Source organism: Puma concolor, chromosome D2, assembly GCF_028749965.1.
Source record: "Puma concolor isolate L17-30 chromosome D2, mPumCon1.1.hap2, whole genome shotgun sequence".
Lineage (NCBI taxonomy): Eukaryota > Metazoa > Chordata > Mammalia > Carnivora > Felidae > Puma > Puma concolor.
The window spans coordinates 27537281-27554385 of NC_141677.1; the positions used below are offsets into that span (position 1 = coordinate 27537281).

A 17105-nucleotide genomic window follows, 5' to 3' on the forward strand; every position below is an offset into this window, starting at 1 on the left:
CCTCTGAAATTTTATTAAGAGCCTTGATTTCACACATCCCCTACAGATATTGGTATGCTGAGATTTTCATGCAGAATTCTGTTAATATTGTCCACGGAGTGAATAACTTTGGGTAGAAAACACCTGAAGGGATTCTGAGAGCTTGCCAGAGAGGACTCAAGAATTAGAACAAACATAATTTCCTGTGACTTCCTTCAAATCACTGCCAAGGTTCATTTGACTGAAGCTGTACCTCACCTGGTCAATCATCAATCATTCACACTATCACTATTAACATGATCTCTCCAGACGTTAAAATAAATGAATACAGAATAAATATTTTTTAAATGTTCATTTATCTTTGAGAGAGGGAAAGAGAGAGAGACAGAGTGTGAGCAGGGGAGGGAAAGAGAGGGAGACACAGAATCTGAAGCACGCTCCAGAATCCGAGCTGTCAGCACAGAGCCGGACACGGGGCTCGAACTCATGAACCGTGACATTATGACCTGAACTGAAGTCGGACGCCTGACTGACTGAGCCACCCGGGCACCCCAAAATACAAAATGCATATTGAATAAAATATAAAACATCAAAAAAATATTTCTTACCAAAGGGAATTGTGATTCTGCACAGGATTCAGGTTGAAATGCTACATACAAGGGAGTAACGAAGAAAAAGAAGAGACATGACTAATGACGGCATCATCATTGAATTAGAAGAAAAAGCAGCTGTTTCATCAGTTGTATCTCAGAATGTTGATTCTCAAGTGACTTGCTGGACTCTGCAGAATGTGTCCAACTTTGTCAAGGAGTACGGCAAGAAGCTTCCCTTTCTTCTTCCATGGATAAATGACTAAATAATACTATAATTGGTATGTAAATAAATCAAAACAGATTTATTCAAACCATGAATGGTGGTGCCTGGGTGGCTCAGTGGGTTAAGCATGGGACTCTTGCTTTTGGCTCAGGTCATGATCTTGCAGTTCAAGAGTTCTAAGTAAATGATAGAAAATCTAGCTTGCAGCAGGAAAAGCTAACTTAATGATATTGCTTATCACTATGTGATGGAAAGAAGTTTCAAAAGTTAGTACACAAATCACCTTTATTATTTTTTTTTTTTTAAATTTTTTTTTTTCAACATTTATTTATTTTTGGGACAGAGAGAGACAAAGCATGAACGGGGGAGGGGCAGAGAGAGAGGGAGACACAGAATCGGAAACAGGCTCCAGGCTCTGAGCCATCAGCCCAGAGCCTGACGCGGGGCTCGAACTCCCGGACCGCGAGATCGTGACCTGGCTGAAGTCGGTCGCTTAACCGACTGCGCCACCCAGGCGCCCCAACAAATCACCTTTAATTGAAGTCAAAGCCTTGATTCGAACATTGACCCTTTTCTCGGTACGTATGTTTTGGTGCACATATACATGAATTTCTTTGACATATGTGTCTAAGAGCAAAGTTGCTGGGTCATAGTCATGTGTATGTTCTGCTAAAATAGATACTGCCCCCAAAAAGTTGTATAATTTGTTCTCCAGTCAGCAAAGTCTGAAAGTTCCAGATGTTCCACATCCTTGCCAACTGGCAGAGTCAATTTTTAAATTCTGCGACTCTAGTGAGTACAGTGTTACTGATGTGGTTTTAATTTACATTTCCCTGACAGCTAATGAGATTGAACATCTAACACTCTTATTAGCTTCTTGAGAGATCCTCTACCTCAAAATATCTGTTTAAGAATTTATTTGCCAATTTTTCCTGGGCAGACTCTCTCTTAGTGGCTTTTAGGTGTTCTTTATGTATTCAGGAATGGGTCCTTCGCCAGATATTCGCATTACAGGCACCTTCTATCGTGGGGCTTGTCTTTTCATTCTCTTCAGGGTGTCTGTTGAAGAACTATTTTCCATTTTCAGAGAGTTCAAGGTACTTATCTTTCCATCTACTGCTGGTGCTGGCTACATCCTGTCTAATAAATTATTGTGGATTCCAGGAGCACATAGATCACAAAGATGATTATCTGGATTTTCCCTCAGAAGTTTTATATAAAACCCATCCAGAATTGACAGCTGGACATAAAATAATGTGGGTGAAGTCAAGATACTTTTTTTCCCCATAGGCACGTTCAGTTGATCCTGTACAGTTTATTCAAAATACTCATTTTGGGGGCCCCTGGGTGGCTCAGTAGGTTAAGCATCCGACTTCGGCTCGGTCATGATCTCACAGTTCATGGGTTTGAGGCCCACATCAGGCTCTGTGCTGACAGCTCAGAACTTGGAGCCTCCTTCAGATTTTGTGTCTCCTGCTCTCTCTGCCCCACCCCCACTCATACTCTGTTTCTCTCTCTCCAAAAAAAGCAAATAAATGTTTAAAAAAAATACTGATTTTCTCCCCAACTTCACTGTAGTATAGGCCTCTTATAAAATTAAGCGATGTACGTGGATCTCTTTTTGGACTAGATTCTTTTATATTAGTCTATTTGTCTTACCTTTCACTAATAGCACTCTGGCTTATTTATTACAATTTTATAATAGGGTAGTATCTGGTCATATAGATCAGTCATTGTTATTCTTCAGATTGTACAGCCTATTTTTGACCCTCTGCTTTTATATATAATTTTAGAATCACCCTGTCAATTTTTATTTAAAAAAGGATAGATTCTTATTGTCATTGCATAGAATTTGTAGTTCAGTTGGAAAGTAATTGCTGTTTGCAGGTATTGAGACTTATACTTCTTCAGTCTATGAAGATGCTATGAAGATGCTTCATTCAATTTTTCTAAAAATAATTCTTTGTGGCTTTCTATATAGAGATCTTGCAAAGTCTTAGGTTTATTCAAATATATTTTTTAAAAAAGATAAAAAAGAGGGGTGCCTGAGTGGCTCGGTCCATTGAGCGTCCTACACCAGCTTCGGTCATGAACTGTGGTCTGTGGGTTCCAGCCTTGTGTCGGGCTCTGTGCTGATAGCTCAGAGTCTGGATCCTGCTTCAGATCCTGTGTCTCCTTCTCTCTCTGCCCCTCCCCAACTCGTGCTCTCTGTCTCTCAAAATTGAATAAACATTAAAAAACAATTTTTAAAAAAGGTAAAAAATAAAATTAATCTATGCCGACCTTGGTTTTAAGTACTTCTCCTTTATTCTTATTAATTTGATCAATTTGTGTAGATTATTGTATTCCTTATGTACAAAAGAATGATGTTTGTAAATAATGAGTTTTATTTCTTCTATTGCGATACGAATAACTTTTATTTCTTTTTCTTGACGTTGTAGGCTAAAACTACTAATACAATGATAAATAGACATGATGATGGTAAACATCCTTGACTCCTGCTGGATCCTGAGGAAACACTTTCAATTCCCCACCATTAACAAAGATATTTTCTATACTGTTTTTAGGTACTTTACATATGATTTAGGGAAAGGATTTCCGTTCCTGATTGCTAACAGTTTTTTTTTTTTTATTAATTCATTCGTGCTGAATTTTATTAATTGCTTTCTGCATCTTCTGAGATATTTTTATTCTGTTAATGAAGAGAATTACATTGCCAAGTTTCAATTATTACACCAAAAATTTACTTCTGGAATTATGCCTGCTTGGATTTCATCTGTTCATTCTTTAAAATATCAAAGAATTAGAATTTGATTTCTTCATTCTTCTTAGTTTTGGATTAATGTTAATGAGAAAGATTGGTATGTATTTCCCTTTTTTTGTAATGTCCATGTTGATTTTTGCTACTAAGGGTTTTCTGGCCTTATAAGGTTAATTAATGTATGTGTCTCCTTTTATTATTTCTTTTAAATAATTTACGTAAGGTAGGCACTATTTCTTCCTTAAATGTTTGGAATAATTCAAGACACTTAGGCAAGAGCTTTTTTTGAAAGGTTTTTACAACTCTTTAGTTTTATAAACCGATATAGGCTTATTTGGATTTTCACCTACTCCTTGTGTTTGCTTTGTTAGTTTCATTTTTCTAGGAATTTGTCCCATGTAATAAAACTTTTTAAACTTAATGTTATTTCTAATATCTCCTTGTGATGTTCACATGGGATGTAAATTCTTTGGTGATAATCTCATTATACTATTGACAGTGGCAATCTCTGTCTCTTGATATCATTCTGATTATTTTTAGGTAAATTAACATTAGAATTTCATAAATTTTGTTTAGTTTTTTCATAGAAACAATACTTTTTATAATATATTTCTCTATTTTACCATTTTCCATTATATTTATTGTCCTCCTATTTTTACACTTCATTGTTGTTGTTGCTTGCTATTTATTTTAGTTCAATTATATTTATAGAACATACTCATATTTTTTTTTTTTTTTTTTAAATTTTTTTTTTTTTCAACGTTTATTTATTTTTGGGACAGAGAGAGACAGAGCATGAACGGGGGAGGGGCAGAGAGAGAGGGAGACACAGAATCAGAAACAGGCTCCAGGCTCTGAGCCATCAGCCCAGAGCCCAACGCGGGGCTCGAACTCACCGACCGTGAGATCGTGACCTGGCTGAAGTCGGACGCTTAACCGACTGCGCCACCCAGGCGCCCCCATACTCATATTTTAAAATACAGCATAATTCCTCATCAGTAGTGTTGTTTTAGATGTTATCAATGGATTTGGTTTTGCTATTTAGATTTTCTATTTGCTTTAATTGTAGGATTTGGGAATATTAAAATATACTTTCGCTCTTGCCTTTTTTTTTTTTTTTTTGAGAACCATGACTCTTAGTGCTATGAAACCTTGACATAGAAAAAAATTGAATAAAGCTTAATATTTTTTAGACTATATATTTCTATTTTTATGGTTTTCTTGATATATGCTTCAGTCCAGTGTTTTATTGCCCGAGACTTAATCTTTAGGCCCCAAGGGCTGGTATAAAGTTCACCTGTTGCCACCTTTCACAAACTCCTGACAAGCTGGTTCACTTGCCTTGGGACCATGTATCTCTCCATGAAAGTAAAATTGTGGCTTATTATTTATGAAAGCAAATTCCATGTAAGGATGAAGCATTTTAAATAACCGTGTGATTCAGTAATATTGAGTTAGAAATAAAAATGAGAATTTATATGTCTACATATGTATTAATAGTAGTGATAATATTGATGATGTATAATTAGCAACCTACTCATGTGTCAGCACTGGGGTCTATGAAATAGCTCGTGAATTAAAAAAAAAAAAAAACAGACAACCAAGGTTAATTATTGGTTTGACTTATTATTATTTTTCGTGATACAGATTTTATATTAGTTTTCTGATATGGTTCTCATATTTGGAAAGAATGTATCTTAGAGAAAAAAAACACTCCAACTACGCTTTTCATGTTTGTTTTTAAATTTAATGTATATTATTTTATTTTTTAAGGTTTCTTTTGAGAAGAGACAGATTGTAAGCCTGGGAAGGGCAGATATAGAGGGAAACACAATCCGAAACAGGCTCCAGGCTCCAAACTGTCAGCACAGAGTCCAATGTGGGGCTTGAACTCACAACCTGCTAGATCATGACCTGAGCCAAAGTCAGACGCTCAACCGACTGAGCCACCCAGGCACCCCATAAATTTAATATTTATTTTTTATGCTTTAAAATTAATTGGTTGTGGGGATGAAGTGGCCAAGAGGTTAAGGTGATGGGTTGCTAAAATTAATTGGTTCTCTAATGAAATACAAACATTAACAAAACAAAAGGAGAAATAAAGTTTTAATATTTCTTTTTTTTTTTTAATGGAGTCTCTTTTTTTAAGACCATTTTTTTTAGAGCAGTTTTAGATTCACAGCAAAATTGAGAGGTAGATACAGAGATTTCCTACTTACTCCCTATCCCCACTAGAATCTTTTATTTTTATTTTTTTTTAAAGTTTATTTATTTATTTTGAGAGAGAGAGAGCATGAGAGGGAGAGGGACAGAGAGAGAGAATCCCAAGAAAGCACCGCACTGACAGTGCAGAACCCGAAGCAGGACTCAAACTCAGGAAACCAGGAGATAGTGACCTGAATAGAAACCAAGAATCAGATGCTTAACCGACTGAATGAGGCGCCCCTAGAATCTATTTTTAAATCCTCTAAAATTAAAATTGTTTTCACTTAATTGTATTTGAAACTTAAGACAAGTTTAGCTTTTTCCTAAGCCAATTTAAAACAAAGCGCTAAAGAAATTATTTCTCATTTCAAGAATATAGCAATGAATCATTGTTACATCTTTTTTTCTTGGATTCCATCTGAGAATGGAACTTAATCTGAGGTATTAGTTAGTACTTAGATAAGTTTAAAGCCAGATATTCTTTTCTAATATATATAAATGATCAAGGGTTAATTAGACTCTAGCAGGCTCTTGTCCTGAGTACAGGGAACAAGTACATCTATCAAAACTATGGCCCTGTAGGATTCCCCATGGTGACATGATGCCCAAATGGCAATTATGGCTTGCAGAATTTTAAGGAAATATATATTGTCTTCATAATATTCCTCAAATTAGTGGTTGTAGCCTATAAATGTCACAAGTACAGAATAAAAGAGACTATTTTTAAATTTAAGAAATGTTGTGTCTCTATATCTTTCAAAATAAAACAACATTTTAGAAGAAAGAGGACTTTATACTACAGATTGTTTATGGAAAATACATATGCTAAAATATAAAATCATGTAGAATATACACAAATTCAAAACAGTATCTGTTTAAAGGAAAAATTAAGGAAAATTTAATGTAGTAGAAGTAAAAAGGAATTTTATCTTAACCTGTAATGTTTGATTTCCTAAATAAAGATTAAGATGTAAAGCACATAGGACAAAAGTTAATATTTATTTATTTTGGGTGGTATGTAGTTACCTTATTGACTTGGAACTTTTGTTTTCTCATAATTCTTAGAAATGAGTGGCAAAAAAATAAGAGTATCACATTTTCAATTAAAAAAGTGAAATATTTAAAAAACTTACAACAAAGACAGATGAGAAAAATCATCACGTGTTCAATTTTTTTTTAACGTTAAGTAACCACTGGTCTAGGCATCTATCTGTCATATGGACAAATAGGTCAACTATATAGATGGGTGGTACAATTATATCTGGTTTAAATATACCAACAGGTCAACTGATACATCTATAAAATTTGGTCGTATTTTACATGGAAATTTTAAACTGTTCTTATCAAAGAAAAAGAGAGAGATCAAAAGGATCTCTTGAATTTAAGATGGGTTTCTTTCTAACAGTGATATCAGGCCCTAAAATACTCTGAACTTTAAGGGGGAAAACAATAGTGAAATGCATTTATATGGGTATCTTCATGCTCCATGTTTCAATTTTAGACACTATCAGTTAACTCTGTGCAGTGAAACATTTAAAAAAAATCTCGAAACTTCTCACATGTCTTTTCCATTCATTCTTTGGCCTTCTAATTTGGGGACCATATGAAATTTTTCTCTGTTGTCCAACCAGCATTGACTGACATTGTGAAAATACTTCAGATCATTCTGATTTTTCTTCTATATTTGAATTTTTTTTCTTTTTTTCTCTTTTTGAATAATAAAGAACACTTTCTTTAGCCATGATGTTCAGTAAGTTAAAGAAGATGTACTTCAATGATGATTTTTAAAATTACATTTCATGAAATATGATATTTCTCTTTGGATTACAGAGAAGGCCCTTTAGTCAGTAAAGATGGTGAAAATGATTTTATAGATATTCTTTTTTATCAAAATGCTAGGTTCTCAACATAAGGAATACCAATTTACTTGTCTGAATTTCATATTTAATATCTTCTTTGTAATTGCTTTAATGCTTGTTTTCGTATATTCTCATTATATTAAAACATTTTCCTGTTTCAATGCATTGTTCAGTCATATCTTCTTTGTTTACATATATCTTTAATGTGCTTATTAGTAATAAAAGAAAAAAGAGAGTTAGTTTAAGCTTTAATTTTCCTAACATTACAATTTCAATTTTCATCCTAAGTTTTGTTTTATCATGTTTCACTCAATTTAGGCCCTTATTAGGAGAACAAATTGTGGGGGTGCCTGGGTGGCTCAGTCAGTTAAGCGACCCACTTTGGCTCAAGTCATGTTCTTGCGGTTGGTGAGTTCAAGCCCTGCATCAGGCTCTGTGCTGACAGTTCAGAGCCTAGAGCTTCCTTTGGATTCTATGTCTCCCTCTCTTTCTGCCCCTCCCCTGCTCATAGTCTGTCTCTCAAAAATAAAAAAATGAGGGGCGCCTGGGTGGCGCAGTCGGTTAAGTGTCCGACTTCAGCCAGGTCACGATCTCGCGGTCCGTGAGTTCGAGCCCCGCCTCAGGCTCTGGGCTGATGGCTCAGAGCCTGGAGCCTGTTTCCGATTCTGTGTCTCCCTCTCTCTCTGCCCCTCCCCCGTTTATGCTCTGTCTCTCTCTGCCCCAAAAATAAATAAACGTTGAAAAAAAAAATTTTAAAAATAAAAAAATGAAATAAAATAAAAAAGGAAAACAAATAGTGTGTGTGTAAGTGTGTATATGTGTGTGCACATAACATGATTTTTTTTTTCTTGGTCTTTATGCTCGAGTTTCCTTTCAGTTTTGCTTCTTCATCATCTTTTGGAAAGTTCCTCCAACATTTTCTTCTAGAAGTTTCATTCTTTTAACATTTATATTTGGCTAGATGTTTTTTTGACCCAATTGTTTATGATTCAGTTGTTTAAATTTATTTATGAGTTGCCATGAATTAGGGTTTGAGGTTTATCACTTTAAAAAATGTTGTTACAGCACCAGTTACTGAAAAGATTTGCTTTTCAACATTATATTACCCTGATGCCTTTTTGAAAATCAATTGACTGTGAATATGTGGATCTATTCTGGACCTTACTGTGTTTAATTAATCTGTATGTCTCTTCTAACACCAATATATGTTGTCTGGATTACTGGTACTTTATTTTAAGCTTTGGAATGAGGAAAGAAATTTTGTTCTTTTTCAAAATAGTTCTGGGAATTCTAGATCCTCTGCATTTTCATATACATTTTAGAATAAGTTTATTAATTCCTTTCTATAAAAATTTGTTTTGACTGTATCGAATTTTAATGAATTCTGTATGACATGTCCGGGACGATTGCCATCTTAAGATACTGAGTTTTCTAATTCATTTGTATACTCTTGATCTCCATTTAATTAGGTCCCCTTTAATTTCTCTTGGCAATGTTATATAGTTACAGTTTAAAAGTCTTACATATATTTAAAAAAAATGATCTTCATATGGTGCCTTTATGATCATGATAAAAATAAAATTGGTTTTTTAAAAAAATTTGCTTTTAGTTCTTCAATGCTAGTATATACATTAAAATTTATTTTTTGCATTTATCCTAATATTCTGTGACTTTTCTAAATTCATTTACTAGAATGTAAGTCATCTGTCAGTTTATTTGTAGTTGCCTTTACCAGATGAGGGACTTCTCTTCAATTTCTGGTGTTCAGTGATATTTTTAAATGAATAAGCCTGCAATTTTGTTTAAGCCCAGTTCTGTATTTATTTGAGATTATAGTATTGGGTTGTTTGTCCTCTCTGTTCTTTGGATTGGATAGTTTCTATTGCTGGTTTTTTTTTTTTTTTTTTTTATTGTTACTTTTTCTAAATGTTAAATATGCTGTTAAAATGCATCCAATGAATTTGACATTTCAGATACTGTTTTTTTTCCCATTAAATACTTCCATTTTTATGATAGTTTCTTCTTCATCATTTCCATGTTTTCCTTGAACTACTTTTGCATATTTTATACTTTTTGTCTTCTAATTGCATCATCTTTGTATTTTTTTATATACCTATATTAGCTGATTTTTCTCTTTTTTGTGGGTCACGTTTTCCTGCTTATTTGCAGTTCTAGTATTTTCTGTTTGTTTATTGCTGGACAGTGTAATTGCTACACTGCCTATGGATTGCCTTTGCCTGTGGATCAGTTTGCTATTTTCAAGCTTTGTTTCCAGATTTCTGAGGACAGAAAAGAATAATCTTTTCCTAGAGCTACTTTAATCCTATTTACAAAATGTAATCCTTTCTGGATCTCTAATTGCTATCCTGGTGTTTAACAAGTTCTTGTCAGTCTTAATGGTTGAAAATTGACTGCTTTTGAGTCTTGTGTGAGCATTAAAAAATGGTCAGTTTTGGGGCACTTGAGTGGCTCAGTCGGTTAAACGTCCAACTTTGGCTCAGGTCATGATCTCGCAGTTTGTGAGTTCCAGCCCCACATCAGGCTCTGTGCTGACAGCTCAGAGCCTGGAGCCTGCTTCAGATTGTGTCTCCCTCTCTCTCTCTGCCCCTCTCTTGCTCACATTCTGTCTCTCTCTGTCTCAAGAATAAATAAACATTAAAAACAAAAAAATTTTTTTTAAAAAAAGTCAGTTTATAGCTTCCTGATAGTGCTTAACCAGCTTCACTGAATTTCACCACACACACACGTAGATTACCATTCAGCCAGACTCCAGGGTACTTCATACAGATTTCTGGAGATCTTTCTCTGCATGGCTCGCTCCTCTCTTTTACTCTGTCCATAAAGTACAGCAGCCTTGGCCTCTCCATAGTCCAAACTGCCTCTTCAACTAAGACCCTCGGTGCTCTGTTTTGGTTCTCACTCTGAGCTGCAGTCTAGACGGTGTCTTGCGCAGAAAGCAAAAACAATTGCAGGGTTCACTTCATTTGTTTTACTTCTTTCAGGAATCACATACAGCCTTGCACTAGTTGTTGGCTCATTTCTGCAGACTTTCCATATATTTTCTTCAGCTTTTCAGTTGTTTTCTAAGACAGGTCAGGTTTCAGACAAAATGTATGACTAGAAGCAAGAGGCCTCTCTTTAACTTTTGTCACTTTCTGTTTTTCCACAGTAAATTTCCAAGTGCATGTATATATGTATCACTGTTCATAAGAATAAAATCACTTGTAATACAAAAAATTTCCCTTTACATTTTCCTCATTGCTTCCAATTTCCAAATACATTGCCCAGGTATTAACTTTTCCTTTTTTTGGTTAATCATATGACATTGTATTCTTTTTTATTTTAACCTTAAGTATTAGAAGAGAGAGAGTACAGGATCTTCTTCACATAGATTTACTAGTTGACTATAATCTTAATTTAATTTATATTATCAAAAAAACATTACACGGACATACTTTGCATATGAAAGAATATTATCAGTCTTAAAAAAAAATATAGGCCCTCTCCATCCAACCAAGAATAGGGCAGTGAAGCTATTCTGTATGATACTATAATGGCGACTCCATGGTGTTAATATGTGTCCAAATTGATAGAATGTAGAGCACTAAGAGTGAACCCCAATATAAACTATGGACTTGGAGTGATTATTATGTGTCAGTTTAACTTCATCACTTGTAACAAATATCCCACTCTGGTGGGAGATACTGATAATGAGGGGAAGACTATGCATGTGTGGAGACAGAGGGCATATGAGAAATCTGATTTCCTTCTTTTTGATTTTGCTATGAATATAAAACTACTCTAAAAGTTTTCAAAACAAAAGCAAGCAAACAAAAGCAGGAAGAGATGTTCAAACAGATTGTTTAGAAAAATATTGATGAGATCAGTTAGGACTTTTACAATATTTTTTGGTTAGCTCAGTAATTTATCGAATGCTTTTGTTCTGCTAACATTCACTGTTTCATAAGATTCTGGTTATTGTTTTAAAAGCTTGACATACTTGGTCTTACACTATTGTCACAACACTTTCTGTAATAGATACTTTTATTATCCCTATTTTACATATATAGATAGTGTGATTTAGAGGGAAATGGGAAATTTGCATAATCACACAAATAGTAGTGGGTTGAGCCAGGTGACAAGACTAGAAACTATTTCTGGAACTGGAAATCTTACTTTTTGCTTTGTCACACTTACCTTGGGTCATAAATATGTTAACCCATGGATTCTAAATAAGATTGAAAAGAATCTCTGAGTATGTTTTTATTTATGAACTGGAGAGTAAGTAGGAGTTATCTAGTCACAACATATAAGAAAAGCAATAAAAATACATTTTAAGACTTGGGGACTTTAAAGAAATCTAGTTTGACTGGAGAAGAGTGAATCATAGCTAACGGGGGAGGTGGTCATATAATACCATAATTTACACTCTGAATTTCTATGGAAATAGAACCAATGAAAGGTCATAAGCAAGAAAACGTTACATCCTGATCACTCTGACCACTGTGTGAGAAGGGATGTGGTGGTGAAGCGATGTGATGGTAGGCCAGTTTTTTAGAGAAGTATAAAAACCAGTCTAGCTTACCCTCGAGGCTAGAAATAATGAATATTCTAGATATCACTCTGATGAATGCAGCTGTTATCCAGCAGCACTGAGCTGGTTTGGCAAAGGATAAGAGATGGCCGTTGTGGCAGACTGGGGAGAAAGGACTATATGATGATGGAGACGTAAAGGGTGGGAGCAGCTGGGTTTCTAGATGATTTTTATCCAGCCGACGTCATGGAATTTAGAGTTGAGGATTGCCGGGTTTGATCAGCAAACCCTGGGGTGGCGATGACAGATTGCTCCAGACTCCTATTATCAGAAAAAGGAGAGGTCTAGGGGGGCAAGCTCTCTGGTCGGGATGGCCTCGAGCAAAACTCTTCTCCAGTTTTTATTGAGAATTTTATCAGTACATTTTAAGGGGTGCAGGGGAAAGTAATTTGTAGTTTCAAGAGCAGGAAAAAAGCATAGTCATAAATTATTGGGGGGAGAACACAATCAGGGTAGTGACACGCAGGCAGAGGAGCAGAACCTGATGGGGACAGAGTATACATCATAGGAAGGGGGTTGTTTTACTACTTTAGATTAAACGTTTATAGAGTGAGAAAACATGTAGATCCACGGGCAAGGTTCCGCTGCTTTCAGCCTTGACATTTCAAAGGAGATCTGGTTTTCTTGGTCTGCTTTGCTGTTTCACAACCAGCCACTTCCCAGGCTGCAAACATTCCTTTCTTTTCTTTTTTTTTTTTTTTTTTTAATTTTTAATATAATTTATTGTCAAGTTAGCTAATATACAGTGTATACAGTGTGCTCTTGACTTTGGCAGTAGATTCCCATGATTCATCGCTTACACACAACACCCAGACGGCCAGGCTCTATGAGCCTCCATGCGGAATACTGGACTGACGCAGTTAAGGGAAATGTTATTAAGAGTCACGTTTCCTTTCTCTGAAGAGTCAGCAGATTGGTGCTTTCTAAAGCTAGTAATTTGACAGAAATATAGGATGGCTAACAGACTCAAGTACTAAGAGGTTGTTATGTGCCCCGGATCAGTATTTATATTATGATGTCACTATTCTTTGGTTAGTTAAAAGCAAATTGTGTCTTTTTTTTTTTTTTTTTTAACGTTTAAATTCTTAAAAGATGTTGTTTTCACATAACCTAGTGAACAAAGAATAGTTTTTGAAATCTCTTGTACCATATACCTAACTTCAGTAATGAGCAATTAGTGGGCAATCTTATTTTTCTTATATCTCTAGTCAAACCTCCAGATAATTCTGAAGCAATCAAAGATACAATTTTATACACATACTTCAGTATATTTCTCTAAAAATAGTTTCCTTTAAAACTATATACGTATGTAAGCATAAAGCCATTACCACATCTAAAAATGTTTAACAATAATATCCTTAACATCCAGTGTTCCTCTTTCCTTTACTTCTCATACGTTTTGACTTATTTTGAATTAGGATCCAAATAAGGTCCATAAGCTGAAATTGTTGATAGTTATCTTAGTTCTCTTTAAACATATGAGTTCTTTCTCTCTCCCATAGCAATTTATTTCTTGAATAAATTGGTCCATTTGTTCTGAAGTTTACCATGGAATGCCTACTGCTGATTGCATTCCTGATGACATTTAACATGTTTTTATCTCTCTCCTATATATCTTATAAATTAGTAGTTAGCTAGAGGCTTAATTAGATACAGGTTTGATTTTATGGCAGGAATCCTTCATTGGTGGTTTTATGTATTTCCATCAGGAGGCATGTAAAGTCTCGCTGTACCTTTTGTGCCGTTAGCAGCCATTGATGATTAGTTTAGATATATTTAATTAAATAGACATTTAAAAATGGTAACGTCCCAATTTATCACTTATTTTTCATTTAATGCCTAGATTATTTCTAAAAATAAGGCTGTATTTCTATATACCTATAGTGGACGGACTTCCCCTCTTGAACCACTTACTAGAACTAATGTAGATTTAACATCAGCAAGTCAAGAAAAAATGGTCGATTTCCCCCACTCCACTTACCATTTCTAAAACTTTATTATTCCAGAACCTTATTCCTTTGGTATCCTTTGAAGGATGTGTGACATTATAGACTCACTGACGGAAAAATATTTCAAATGTTTCAATTAATTGCAGTTATTGTTATATCGGTGGATCTTTCAGGAATCAGTTGCTAATAGAGTAAGTAGTTTGAGATTTACTGGGGATAAATCCTGTAAGAGATACAAGTGGAAAAAGCAGGACTGGGCATGAGAAACTTCAGACTAGAGTGATAATCTGACAAAATCCTGGCCAACCAGCACAGAGCTATGAAACAGAGATTTTTGACAGAGAAGTTCCATATTGAGCAGAAATGTCCATGCCCTAGCTCTGCTGTGCTTAGCCACTGACTGTCTACATAAAATACGGAGAGCAATGTAGAAGTTTTTAGCCATGGGTTAAATGGTATTATATTGTTTACAATCTACATTTTAAAAGAACACTGTATAGAAAACTATCCATCAATTTACATGCTGAGTCACTCATTCTTGGGTTCTAAACTTTGGCATATCTTTCAGGTAAGTGAGTTATATCTGAGAACAATTTTATAAACTGTTTCACGGGTACCATTTTTTCTGAGCTATTACACACTTGGAATTGTTTTTGTTGCCTTCACCCATGAAAAAACATATGGTTGATCATTTTAGGCTCAGGGTAGTGACTCAGGTAGGCTCAGGTAGCTCAGGTATTTTCTTCAAAATTCTCCACCTATTTAAAAGATAAAGGAAAGTCTACCAATAATTCCTGTTCCTTTATAATTGATTTTTTAATTTTTTTGCTTGATTTTTTAAAAAGTCAGTAAGTTCCATTTTTTTAAAAAAAATCTTTTTTACATTTATTTATTTTTTGAGAGACATAGAGAGACAGAGCACAAGTTGGGGAGGGGCATAGAGAGAAGGAGACACAGAATCCGAAGCAGGGTCCAGGCTCCAAGCCGTCAGCACAGAGCCCGACGCGGGGCTCGAACTCACAAACCGTGAGATCATGACCTGAACCGAAGTCGGAGAATTTCTATTCTAAAAATATTTTTTAGAACAGGGGTGCTTTTGTCCTTACTTCCTATTCCTTTGTTTTAGGTGTTTAATAGAGATTCCTTTATTTTTGGTTCCTTATGAGGGATGACCAGCTATTACCTATAAGTTGATTCTCTTCTCTGTCTGTTGCTTTATCCTATGAAACTTTCATATATTTTGTACTGTTCTTCTTAATTTTTTTTGTTTGTTGTTGTTCTTGACTTTCTGTCTACTTTTTTTTTTTTTCCATCTGAGAAGAATATCCATATCTAGGACCCAGCAGATTGTCCAAGACAGAGGTCTGTGAACTTATTTTGTGAAGAGCCAGATAACAGGTATTTTAGACTTTGCAGGCCATATGGCGTCTGTCACAACTACTCAACTCTACTATGGCAGCACAAAAGCAGCCACAAACAATCAATATGTAAGCAAAGAGTCATAAGGTTCTCATAAAACTTTATTTAAAAAATATTGTTAGGAGATAGTTCTCTATGATTCCGGTTTCTTCAGGTCTTCTGAGAAAAGGACGCTTCAAGGATGTGTTCATAACATTTCTCTAAGATACAGAGTCCAAAATATTCCAGAATAGTAAAATTTTCCTCCTTTTTGGGAGATGTGCCTTTAAATCTAGGTAAAATTTATACTAAAGACTTTCACCTTACCCCTGGAGATATTTAACTATATACTAAAGTAAAATAATAAGGTCTGCCTCTGAGGCAAACCTTAGGCAGGTTTGCTAGCAGCTTCCTTATAAGATTAGGAGAATTCTAGGCTCAGTGGTCCTTGTCTAAAACACTGACTTACATGTGTAGCGCTCACCTAGATTAGCAATGCATTCTTCCCCATGGAAGTGGGTGAGGGTGAGGGTGAAGAGGGAGAACCAATGTAATTAAATTTGTTAAAATAAATTGTCTAAAGTTATCTGGGCTTGTTGTTTTCTTACCAATTGAATTTCTGGAAGTGTGACAAGGAAACCTTAGGATTTGCTTGACCACCTGACTTGACAGATAGCAGGTCATATTTGGCCGAGAGACTGTGGCTTGCTGACCCCTTCTCTGGGTGGTTATGATTCCTTACAATATGCACATGGAGTGTGCACTCACCATTCTGGTTCTAAGTGGCTAGTCCTGGGATTTTCTCCCACACAGTAATCAAATGAGTTATCCTAGGGATACAAACCCGGAAAGGTAGCTTCTTGATTTGATCCCCCCCCACTCATTCAGTTTGTCATTCAAAAACTCCAGCTAACCCTCTGAGTAGTTGACAGTGATGAGAGAATTGGGCAAAATTCTTGACTACTTCGTAAAAAAGTATGAAGGACGTAGTATTTGCTAAATGTTTAATTGGATTAGGTATTAGTGTCACCAAACTAAGGATAGATAATGAGGATGAGTTTTAATCTCCTGTTACCTTCTTCCTATCTGGCTCTTCCTATTTAGTTCTTTTTTCCTATTTGCCTCTGTGGAGCTCAGGGAAATGTTTCCCCACTTTTGGCAAAGGTTTGATGTCTTCTAGCCTTGCATTGATGTTAAGCTGTGTTGATTTTCCTTCATAATTATGTTAATATGAAAAGACTTATGTAACTTATGCCATAAGAAACTCAATTCAATTGAAAATATATATATGTTTATTTTTACAATGCTAATAATATAATAATAATGTTATTATTTTATAATAATTATATACATTTATATTTATGTAAATGTATATATTATATATAAATATAAAATAAAATAATAGTAATTTTTATAATGTCTGTGCAAACTTTATATTAAAATTTAGAGGAGCACCTGGGTGGCTCATTTGGTTAAGTGTCTGACTCCTGATCTCAGCTTGGGTCATAATTCATTGTTTGTGAGTTTGAGCCCCACCTCAGGCA

The 17105-nt window shown here is 35.0% G+C and overlaps 1 pseudogene; it reads left to right on the plus strand.

Moving 5' to 3' along the window:
• The first annotated feature begins 664 nt into the window (after positions 1 to 664).
• Positions 665 to 17105, plus strand: part of LOC147575961 (ubiquitin/ISG15-conjugating enzyme E2 L6-like) — a 34541-nt pseudogene continuing 18100 nt past the window's right edge.